This window comes from Salmo salar, chromosome 16, assembly GCF_965601325.2.
Source record: "Salmo salar chromosome 16, fSalSal1, whole genome shotgun sequence".
NCBI classification, from domain to species: Eukaryota; Metazoa; Chordata; class Actinopteri; order Salmoniformes; family Salmonidae; genus Salmo; species Salmo salar.
In genome coordinates this window covers 46,095,710-46,107,919 of record NC_138306.1, presented here as the reverse complement: position 1 = coordinate 46,107,919, position 12,210 = coordinate 46,095,710, and the positions used below count along the sequence as shown (strand labels likewise).

The 12,210-nt window shown below is 45.1% G+C and overlaps 1 non-coding gene across 1 annotated transcript; it reads left to right on the top strand.

The window, feature by feature from the left end:
- The first annotated feature begins 10,275 nt into the window (after window positions 1–10,275).
- On the top strand, window positions 10,276–10,352 carry trnat-ugu (transfer RNA threonine (anticodon UGU)). The gene has a single exon. It is a non-coding gene; the product is annotated as a tRNA-Thr (tRNA).
- The last annotated feature ends 1,858 nt before the right edge of the window (window positions 10,353–12,210 follow it).

Below are 12,210 nucleotides of genomic sequence, written 5' to 3'. Positions count from 1 at the left end.
ATAGTTCCGCTCCGCCGGGCTGAGCTTCTTCGAGAAGAAAGCACAGGGGCGGAGCTTCGGTGGCGTGCCCGAGCACTGAGAGAGCACGGCTCCGATCCCAGCCTCGGACGCATCCACCTCCACTATGAATGCCAAAGAGGGATCCGGATGGGCCAGCACGGGAGCCGAGGTAAACGGAGCTCTTAGGTGCCCAAAAGCCCTGTCCACCTCAGCTGACCACTGCAGACGTACAGGACCCCCCTTCAGCAGTGAGGTAATGGGAGCAGCCACCTGGCCAAAACCCCGGATAAATCTCTGGTGGTAATTGGCAAACCCTAAAAATGTGCTGCACCTCCTTTACCGTGGTGGGAGTCGGCCAATTACGCATGGCTGCTATGCGGTCACTCTCCATCTCCACCCCTGATGTGGAAATGCGATACCCTAGGAAGGAGACGGCCTGCTGAAAGAACAGGCATTTCTCAGCCTTGACGTACAGGTCATGCTCCAACAGTCGTCCAAGTACCTTGCGCACCAAGGACACATGCTCGGTGCGTGTAGCGGAGTATATCAGAATGTCATCGATATACACCACTACACCCTTCCCGTGCAGGTCACTGAAAATCTCGTCTACGAAGGATTGGAAGACTGATGGAGCATTCATCAACCCGTACAGCATGACGAGGTACTCATAATGCCCTGAGGTGGTACTAAACACCGTCTCCCACTCGTCTCCCTCCCGGATACGCACCCGATTGTACACACTCCTGAGATCCAGTTCAGTGAAGAAGTGCACCCCGTGCATTGACTCAATTGCCGTGGCGATAAAAAGTAGCAGGTAACTGTACCTCACCGTGATTTGATTGAGACCTCTATAGTTAATGCACGGGCGCAGACCTCCATCCTTCTTCTTCACAAAAAGAAACTCGAGGAGGCGGGTGAAGTGGAGGACCGAATGTACCCCTGACGCAAGGATTCGGAGACATTTGTCTCCATTGCCACCGTCTCTGCTTGCGACGGGATACACGTGACTCCTGGGAAGTGCAGCGTCTACCAGGAGATTTATCGCACAATCCCCCCGTCGATGGGGTGGTAATTGAGTCGCCTTTTTACAGAAGGCGAGAGCCAAATCGGCATATTTTGGGGGAATGCGCACGGTGGAGACCTGGTCTGGACTTTCCACTGTGGTAGCACCAATGGAAACCCCTACACACCTCCCCGAGCACTCTCGCGACCACCCCGTGAGAGCCCTCTGTTGCCAGGAAATGGTGGGGTTATGACGAGCCAACCAGGGAAGACCAAGTACCACGGGAAATGCAGGCGAGTCAATGAGAAAGAGACTGATTCTCTCCTCGTGACCTCCCTGTGTCTCCATGGCCAGGGAGATAGTGGCTTCCCTGATTAGCTCGAACCCTAATGGTCGACTGTCCAGAGCGTTAACCGGGAAAGGTCTATCCACAGGAAGAATGGGGATCCCTAAACTAAGAGCTAACGCTCTGTCGATAAAATTCCTAGCTGCACCTGAATGGACGAGCACCTTATGCTGGGAACTCAGAGAAACAAACAGGTACAAACAGGTGGACAACAGAGGACTCTGGATGAGAGTAGTGCAGACTCACCTGGGGTGACGCCAGAGTACCCTGCCTGCTGCCTCGACTCCCAGAAGGACTAACCCGGCACCGACTAGCAGTGTGCCCTCTGCGGCCACAGATGGTGCACGTGAAGGCCCCTTCTCCAGCCTCCCTATGCGCAGCCCCTCCCAACTCCATGGGCACCGGAGCGGGAGTCCTGGGAGATGGAACCGACAGAGCCCCCTCAGGACGTCCACGGATGACCAGCAGGTTATCCAACCGGATGGACAGATCCACCAGTTGGTCAAAGGTGATGGTGGCATCCCTGCAGGCCAACTCCCATCGGACGTCCTCACGCAGGCTGCATCAATAGTGGTCGATGAGAGGCCTGTGGTTCCATCCTGCTCCGGCGGTCAAGGTCCGGAACTCCAGCGCGAAATCCTGTGCTCTCCTCGTCCCCTGCCTCAAATGGAAGAGTCGTTCCTCGAAGTGGTCCAACGCTGCGTCTTCCTCTCCCCACACGGCTTTTGCCCACTCCAGAGCTCTCCCCGAGAGGCATGAGACGAGGGCGGATACTCTCTCCCTTCCTAAGGGAGCTGGGTGAACAGTGGCCAGGTATAGGTCCAGTTGTAAAAGGAACCCCTGGCACTGTGCGGACGTCCCATCATACTCCCTGGGAAGGGAGAGACGCATCCCACTGGAGCTGGATCCGGAGGGGACGGGTAGAGTTAACCCCGGTTGCGCTGGTCAAGGCGCTGGAAACTTCCTGTCTCTGTTCGTGTTCCTGGATGCGCTCCTCGACGACTCTGACCGGGGTACCTGCTCCTGCTGACTCCATGGTAGGTGAAAGATTCTGTCAGGTGTGTGCGTACTGGTAGCGAAGTCAGGTGCAGGAGAGCAGAGATTTGTGAACAGGCGCACACTTTATTGAGGCAAAAGTGCAAAACGCGCAAAACAGTCACAAGAATTATGTTTAACAATAAACATCTTCGTGAAAAAATACCGCGGAAAAAACAAACCAGTCTGGCGCGTCAACAATAAACACGTAACACAAACAACCTTTCACAAAGACATGATGGGGAACAGAGGAATAAATACATGTAGATTGATTGGGGAATGAAAACCAGGTGTGCAGGGAACAAGACAAAACAAATGGATACATGAAAAATGGAGCGGCGATGGCAAGAAAGCCGGTGACGTCAACCGCCGAACGCCGCCCGAACAAGGAGAGGAGCCGACTTCGGCGGAAGTCGTGACATTCGCATAATAATTTTGTATTTCATTTCATATTTGTTACATGTAATCTTTTGGTTCAACCTTAATGTATAATGAGCATCATCAACAGGGGGAACATATTAGGTGTACGCTAATAAGCTATTAAACGAATATATACATTTATAAGACTTGTTCATAAAGGAAACATTTGTTCATAAGAAGGGCCTGAGATCAAAGTCAATATTCAGACCACTAGGGGTCAATGTTTTAGATAGGATATCCAGTAAGCCTCCCTTTGTAGTAGTAGGATCTTGATGTTACCTCCTCTCCTTGGTAGAGCAACATGCTCAATGCCTGTGTATTTGAGAGAGGAGATTGGATGGTTAGCTTCAACAAAGTGAGCTGCTACTGGATAGTCAATGTTCTTACAGCTGATTGAGCTGCGGTGTTCAGCTATGCGTTGTTTTAATTGTCTTTTCGTTTTTCCTACGTAGGCTTTTCCACATGAACAGGTGATGAGATAGATTACTCCCTTGGTCTTGCATGAGATGATACCTCTAACAGGGATCTTTCGACCTGTATGTGGGTGTCTGAAGAAAGACATTTTTATAGTTCTATTGCACTGCGCATGAGCCACATTTGTAGTTCCCATTTGGGATAGGTGTCAAGGGTGTCGGAGTGGGCTCAGGGGACATGTCAGATCTCACCAAGCTATCTCGAATATTGCGACCACGCTTTTAGACCACCAGTGGGGGTTCCTTGAAGAGGTGTGCGACTATTATAATTTTTTGTCTGATTGCAGAATATGCCAGTGCTTTTTCAGGATTGCTTTCATTTTCTCCGAACCCTTGTAGTACTTAGTGCAAAAGACGGTTGCGTTGTTTTTTTTCTTTGGTTGAGTTTTTAGTAATTCCTCTCTTGGTTTTTGAGATATTTTCATCATTGCAACATCAAGAGTTTTGTCCTTGTAGCCTCTCATTTTGAATTTATCTGTCATTTTTTTAGCATTGCTGTCAATCTGACTGGTGGCCACAGATTTGTTTAATCTTGCATAACTGGCTATATGGTAGACCATTCTTGAGGGGAAGGGGATGCATACTATCAGCACATAGCAAGGTATTGCGATCTGTGGGCTTTGTGTATAAGTCTGTGTGTAATGCATCATTCTCTTTGATAATCCATAAATCCAGGTAGTTTATTTTTCTCTCATCAGTCTGCATGGTGAATTTGAGGTATTCAGAGCTCTCGTTTAGTAGAGTTTGGAATTAATTTAATTCCTGCTGACTTCCTTCCCCAAGCACAAAGACATCATCTATGTATCTCTTCCATATAAGTATTTTAGAAAGTAGGCGATGTGTCTCTGTTTTATAAAGGAGTGCTTCTTCAAATTGTCCCACATACAGGTTTGCATACTTGGGGGGGGGGGGAAAGGGGATGGCTACACCCCAAATTTGAAGGAAAGAGTCTGACTCAAAGACAAAGTAGTTATGGGATAATACCAGTTCAGTAAGTTGTAAGATGCAATCATTGGATGGAGCAAGGGTGGAGTCTCTCTGCTGAAGGAAGTTTTGCAGCGCCTGCAAGCCTCCAGTGTGTGGGATGTTAGTGTGCAAGCTCTCCACATTAAAAGTGGCCAGCAGGGTGCCCTCTGGTAACCTTCCTAAGCCCTCTATCAATGAGATCATGTGACTGGTGTCTTTGACATAAGATGGGAGATTCTCAATCATCGGTTTAATGTGGTAATCCATACATTTAGAGATGTTCAATGTCACAGAGTCGATTGCTGCTACAATCGGTCTACCTGGAGGAGGAGACACTTGTTTGTGTAATTTAGTGACTGTATAGAAAGTTGGTATCTTGGAAAATTTCACACACAGAAATTCAACTTCTTTTTTAGTGATTTGTCCTGATTCCAAACAGCTTTCCACTGTGGATGAGGTATTATGCTGGAATTCCAGTGTAGGGTCACAATTCAGTTTACGATAGAAGTCACCTTTAGATAGTTGTCAGCAATATTCATTCACATAGTCACATTTCTTTTGTATACAAATTCTTCCTCCTTTGTCAAATTTTTTTATGATAATCGAAGGATCTGACATTAAGTCCTTATTAAGAGCCATTCTCTCGTCTCTACTCAGGTTATCATAGGATTTGTGTTTCTGTTTGTCTTTCAGTAAGTCAGCTACATCATTTTCAACAATCCTACAGAAGGTTTCTATGGACGCATTGCGTTTGGGGGAGGTACAAATTAACTTTTTGCTCTAAATGTTGTTCTCTCAGAGTTCTCAGGTACCTCAGCTGGTCCTTGACTCACGGTAGGACAGGTAAGTCTATTGATTAGCGTGGTAGACCTATGTATACATCTCACTGAGGATGACATTTCAAGTGGAGTCATGTAAGTTTCACTCTTATCAAAGAAATCATGCAATCTCAGATTACGGAAAAACTTGAATAGATCTATCTGGACATCAGTCATCAATGTATGCAGTGGGTACAAATGTTATCCCCTTATTGAGAACACTGAGGTGAGCGGATGTCAGGGTCTTACTTGATCAGTTGAAGACATTTAGCTCCTGTTGGACTGGGGGCCCGTCCTGGATCTCAATTGATAGGTGTCGCCGGGTGGTAGTGGATTTATTTTTTTACTTACCTATTGTTCCCATAATACCTTCTATTTTTTTTCCTTTAAAAAAAAAACGTAGTAATTGCACTGTTGGTTAGAGCCTGTAAGTAAGCATTTCACTGTAAGGTCGACACCTGTTGTATTCAGCATTTCACTGTAAGGTCGACACCTGTTGTATTCAGCATTTCACTGTAAGGTCGACACCTGTTGTATTCAGCATTTCACTGTAAGGTCGACACCTGTTGTATTCCGCATTTCACTGTAAGGTCGACACCTGTTGTATTCAGCATTTCACTGTAAGGTCGACACCTGTTGTATTCCGCATTTCACTGTAAGGTCGACACCTGTTGTATTCGGCGCACGTGACAAATAAACTTTGATTTGATTCAACTCCCTCCTCTCCTTTCCTTGCACTAAGGGACCTCCAGTCCCAGGAAGGCACCATTTGTAAACAGGCCCTGTTCTAATCCTTTGAAAATGCATCCTTCCTCCCACCCTTAATGCAATCACTGAGCTGACGGGGGAAAGATATTTAGAGAAATCTTGGCTTTCACCTACTAGTGTTAGATTAGTAATTACCTCAAGGAAGAGAGGAACATTCAGTTATGTAACTCCATCTAATTTTAGTTTGCAACATAAAGCAATTGGATTGGGAAAGTTGTACAACTGAAATGTGTCTTCCACATTTAACCCAACCCCTCTGAATCAGAGAGGTGCGAGGGAGCCTTAATCAACATCCACATCTTCTGTGCCCGGGGAGCAGTGGGTAAACTGGCTTGCTCAGGGGCATAACAGCAGATTTTTACCTTGTCTGCTCAGGGATTCAATCCAGCAACCTTTTGGTTACTGGCCCAATGCTCTAACCACTAGGCTACCTGCCACCCCATAGTAGTCATCTAAAAACTGTATAACAAGTATTTATTTTTAATTTTAATTTAACTAGGCAGGTCAGTTAAGAACAAATTCTTATTTACAATGATGGCCTACCCCGGCCAAACCCACATGACACTGGGCCAATTGTGCGCTGCCCTATGCGACTCCCAATCACGGCCGGATGTGATACAGCCTGGTATCACATAAGTACATGCCTACAGTCAGAGTAGCTAAGTCTGGTCAGAATGCATATCTGATTACCTCTGGGAGCTGAGAAATCAGTGTGTGTTATGAGATGAGAGGAAGGTTTTAGTCTGGGACAGTGATAGGTGGGGAGGACCACGGCATCACCAAGAGGAGCACTCAGTATGGAGGTGCTCAGAGGTCAGTCAACTGAAGGACTGGAGCTCAGGTCCAACGTGGTCCGAGTCTTCATCAGCTCCACATTTACAGGTAAGTGTATTTTCATAATGGTATGGGTTCAGTATTTTCATAATGGTGTGTGTTCAGTATTTTCATAATGGTATGGGTTCAGTATTTTCATAATGGTGTATGTGTTCAGTATTTTCATAATGGTGTGGGTTCAGTATTTTCATAATGCTGTATGTGTTCAGTATTTTCAAAATGGTATGGGGTCCCGTGTGACTCAGTTGTTAGAGCATGGTGTTTGCAACACCAGCGTTGTGGGTTCGATTCCCACGGGGGACCAGTACGGGGGAAAAAATGTATGAAATGTATGCATTCACTACTGTAAGTCGCTCTGGATAAGAGCGTCTGCTAAATGACTAAAATGTAAATGTATGGGTTCAGTATTTTCATTATAAAACAGACTCAGCCAGGCATTATAACACATAAGACGTATATATCAGAGATGTGATCTTTCTAATCTGGCAGATGTTATCTCATCAGTAAAGTAGCCTTCGTATCTGTTTTGAAACAATCATATCCCTAATTTGTCATCTTTCAGTGAATAGCCTTGCGTTAATTTTGAGGTAACCCTGCAAGTCTAGTGTGTTTTATGACCTGAAGTGAGTGTAGACGGGTTGGTTGTTTAGCAGATATGAGCAGTGAAAGGAATGCCTTATTGGACAAAGCCTATCCTGAACTTCAAACCTTTTGTCAGAGTCTGGGCTTAGTGTTTGAGGTGAGTAGCAGTGCAGTCGTGGCCAAAAGTTTTGAGAATGACACAAATATTAATTTCCAAAGTTTGCTGCTTCAGTGTCTTTAGATATTTTTGTCAGATGTTACTATGGAATACTGAAGTATAATTACAAGCATTTCATAAGTGTCAAAGGCTTTTATTGACAATTACATGAAGTTGATGCAAAGAGTCAATATTTGCAGTGTTGACCCTTTTTTTTCAAGACCTTGCATGCTGTCAATTAACTTCTGGGCCACATCCTGACTGATGGCAGCCCATTCTTGCATAATCAATGCTTGGAGTTTGTCAGAATTTGTGGGTTTTTGTTTGTCCACCCGCCTCTTGAGGATTGACCACAAGAACTCAATGGAATTAAGGTCTGGGGAGTTTCCTGGCCATGGACCCAAAATATCAAATACCAAAAAGCTTAAATTACCAGTAAAAAACAAAAAATAAAGTCTTCATACAACAGCATTAAACATGTTACAAGACCGAGCCACTTAGTTATCACTTTTGCCTTATGGCAAGGTGCTCTATCATGCTGGAAAAGGGCATTGTTCATCACCAAACTGTTCCTGGATGGTTGGGAGAAGTTGCTCTTGGAGGATATGTTGGTACCATTTTTTTATTGTTCTTAGGCAAAATTGTGAGTGAGCCCACTCCATTGGCTGAGAAGCAACCCCACACATGAATGGTCTCAGGATGCTTTACTGTTGGCATAACACAGGACTGATGGTAGCGCTCACCTTGTCTTCTCCGGACAAGCTTTTTTACGGATGCCCCAAACAATCGGAAAGGGGATTCATCAGAGAAAATGACTTTACCCCAGTCCTCAGCAGTCCAATCCCAGTACCTTTTCCAGAATATCAGTCTGTCCCTGATGTTTTTCCTGGAGAGAAGTGGTTTCTTTGCTTCCCTTCTTGACACCAGGCCATTCTCCAAAAGTCTTCGTCTCACTGTGCGTGCAGATGCACTCACACCTGCCTGCTGCCATTCCTGAGCAAGCTCTGTACTGGTGGTTCAGTTCGACCAATTGTCTCACGCCACCCACAGCCAGAACCTCACAGTAAATAAGGACTGAAACTAGCATGAAGCTAACCGGACATGTTTCCATAGTGAAAATGTTCCCATGGGATATTTGTGTGGTGTTGAATCATTAATATACACCTGTCTTCTCCAGGTGCCCCCTCAGCCCCTGTGTTTCGCTAAAGGAGTGGCTAATGTCAAGAATGTCCGTTTGAATTGTTGATGCCCTTACTGTGTATGATGAAGTCATTACAAAGTCTACCTTTAAGCTGAGACTCTTTTGCCCCACAGGCAGTAGTGAGTGGCTGTACCGTAAGTCTCTGACCTGTGGGGTGGCCAATGTCATTGTGGACCTGACCCTCTGCACCGAACTCATGGACTGTCCCCAAACTCAACTGATCCGAGACACTTTCATTCTCCTCAAGCCCACCCTGGACTTCCTAGATGGAGAGATGGGGCTGTCTCTATTTGGTCAGGGGCTGGCATCTTAGTCAAGTGTCACATGTTTGAATGTTCTGTTGGGTTTAAATCTGTCCTGTTTCTGATAAAGTAGATCACTATTTTACATATTTACAAGCCATGCTGTAGGATAGATTATTTGGTTATTGATGGATATGACTGCCTAATACATTCCTCTATGGCTTGGAATCAGAAACATTGACATTATACTTAGGATGGATGAGCTGGGTAGATGGATGGATGGGCTGGATGGATGATATCAGGAGAGCCTGCTCTTCACACTGTCTCACCAACCATCTCACTCCATTCTAATACTATGTTTCCTTTCCAAAGACCCCTCCCTTTTCTACATGGAGGTCTTGGCCAGGCTCCACTCTTTCGCTGAGATGTACCCTTCACTGATAGGACGACTCTGCAACCACTGTCACGACTGGCTCTTGTGCTGTCCCGACCCCATCCTCATCCCCAAGTGCACCTTCCTCCAGTCTCCAGGAGGAGCGCTAAAGACAACGCTCGTTGGTTTCCAGAAAGGTTGGTACACAGTACTGTAGGATTCGCTTATTTAATGCAAATGAGCCCAGGAGTATAGGATGATCTAAGTTCAGTCTGTATTTCACCTCTCCAATCGTTAAGGTTAGGATTTAGTATGGGTACGCTGTCAGGCATATTCAAATTCTGCTTATTCTTGCTCATTCTTTCTCTATGTGTGTGTGTGCGTGCATGCATTTCTAGGGAAAGATATTTGATTGTGTAATAATCTCCTTGCCAGAATCGCTGTCAGTCATATTCAAATTCTGCTTATTCCTGCTCATTCTTTCTCTCTATGTGTGTGCATGCATTCATTTCTTAGGAAAGGTATTTGATTGTGTAATAATCTCCTTGCCAGAATCGCTGTGAGGCATATCCAAATTCTGCTTTTTATTTGTGTGTGTGTGTGTGTGTGTGTGTGTGTGTGTGTGTGTGTGTGTGTGTGTGTGTGTGTGTGTGTGTGTGTGTGTGTGTGTGTGTGTGCTCTACAGCTAAAGTGCTATCAATGAGAGTGATTGACAGTGGTGATCACTGTCTCTCATTGGCTGCTGACGGGACTCTGAGGAGGTGGAGCCTGTTGAGTGGCAGGCAGCTGTACTGTACCCTGGAGGCGGTGTCTAGTAACCCCTCGTCTTCCACCTCACACATCCACGTGTCTGAGGAGTGGGCCCTCGTCTTTACCCACTCTGGAGGCCATGTATGACATGGATGTGAAGGGGTTAATTGTCTTATATCAAATATATTTTTTTAATTATGAATTTTCCTTCAAATGCACCTTTTCAATCATTCTGTTTCTAGCTTTTTTTGATACGTACAGTCGGGACTCCCCAAATTATTATCATCAGCCCTTTAAAGGGTAGTTGGGTTCCCGTGTGGCTCAGTTGGTAGAGCATGGTGTTTGTAACGCCAGGGTTGTGGGTTCGATTCCCACGGGGGACCAGTATGGGAATAAAAAAAAAAAAATAACAAAAAAAAAAATTTAAAAAAAATCTATGAAATGTATGCATTCACTACTGTAAGTCGCTCTGGATAAGAGCGTCTGCTAAATAACTAAAATGTAAATGTCTTTAACACTTCTGCATGTGAAGGTATGGCATCTTAACACAGCAGACATACTCTTCCAAGTCAAAGATAACGGTATCTCCATAATTCTTGGAGTATTGAACAGAATGGTCGTCTCCCTCTCAGACGCAGCACATCTTCCCACCCATCCGCCGAGGCCAAGACAGTGCAGACCCGTTTGGAAAACTCTCCACATAGTTTGACCCTTACAACTACCCTTTCACTGCAAAACATGGCAGAGTTTTTATAGCATCCAAGGAGGGCTTTCTCGATCAGGTACAGATTACTGAAACATGTCGAAGTGCATTTATTCCTTGTGTTATTATTTTTCTATTATTTGGAAATGACAGTCCATCATTACTTTAAGACATGAAGGTCAGTCAATACGGAACATTTCAAGATCTTTGAAAGGTTCTTCAAGTGCAGTCGCAAAAACCATCAAGCGCTAGGATGAAACTGACTCTCATGAGGACCGCCACAGGAAAGGAAGACCCAGAGTTACCTCTGCTGCAGAGGATGAGTTCATTAGAGTTAACTGCACCTCAGTTTGCAGCCCAAATAAATGCTTCACTACCTAAGGACACCAATAAGAAGAGACTTGGTTGGGCCAAGAAACACGAGCAGTGGACATTAGACCGGTAGAAATCTGTCCTTTTGTCTGATGAGTCCACATTTGAGATGGTTTGGTTCCAACCGCCGTGTCTTTGTGAGACAGAGTAGGTGAATGGTTTCCACCGTGAAGGATGGAGGAGCAGGTGTGATGGTGCTTTGCTGGTGACACTATGTGATTTATTTAGAATTTTAGGCACACTTATTCTGCAGCGATATGCCATCCCATCTGATTTGCGCTTAGTGGGGATAAGAGAATTATCTAATAAAGGTAAATGAATCAATAATCCATTATTAATTAGTAACTAAAGGGTTTTAAGCATAAGTCTCATGAGATTGAATAGGATAGGAGAGGAATGGAGGTCTTTGTGTTTAAGTAAACATCGAGAACTGTTAAACTGTGGTTGACCTGACCTAGCTTGAACCCTCCAGGTTTCCCTAATCTCAGAGTACTGAAACTGTCAGCTGGGTAAGAATTTACGGTGTTGAGAGTTCTGGGGAAGAACAATTAACTCTCCTTAGTGTTAGTGTGTAATGTGTGTGCGTAAATGAGGAGCCTGGTATATAATAGATGTTTTGTGTATGAACTGGAGAACATTCTCTGAATAAACCGTACGAACCTTTTGCAGAAAGCTGAGTCCTTGCCTAATTATTAACCCATTGTCTTACAAACCTTGGGAATTAGTCAAGGAGTATTGATTGTTAGTTATTATCATTAGGATAGAAAATTATTTTGACAGTGGGACTATCATTTGTTTATCAACAGGACAATGACCCAACACACCTCCAAGCTGTGTAAGGGCTATTTGACCAAGGAGAGTGATGGAGTGCTGCATCAGATGACCTGGCCTCCAGAATCACCCGACCTCAACCCAATTGAGATGGTTTGGGATGAGTTGGATCACAGAGGGAAGGAAAAGCATCCAACAAGTGCTCAGCATAAGTGGGAACTCCTTCAAGACTGTTGGAAAAGCATTCCTCATTGAAGCTGGTTGAGAGAATGCCAAGAGTGTGCAAAGCTGTCATCAAAGCAAAGGGTGGCTACAGTGAAGAATCTAAAATATATTTTGATTTGTTTAAAACCTCTTGGGGCTAGGTGGGACGCTAGCGTGCCACCCGTGGTGCAC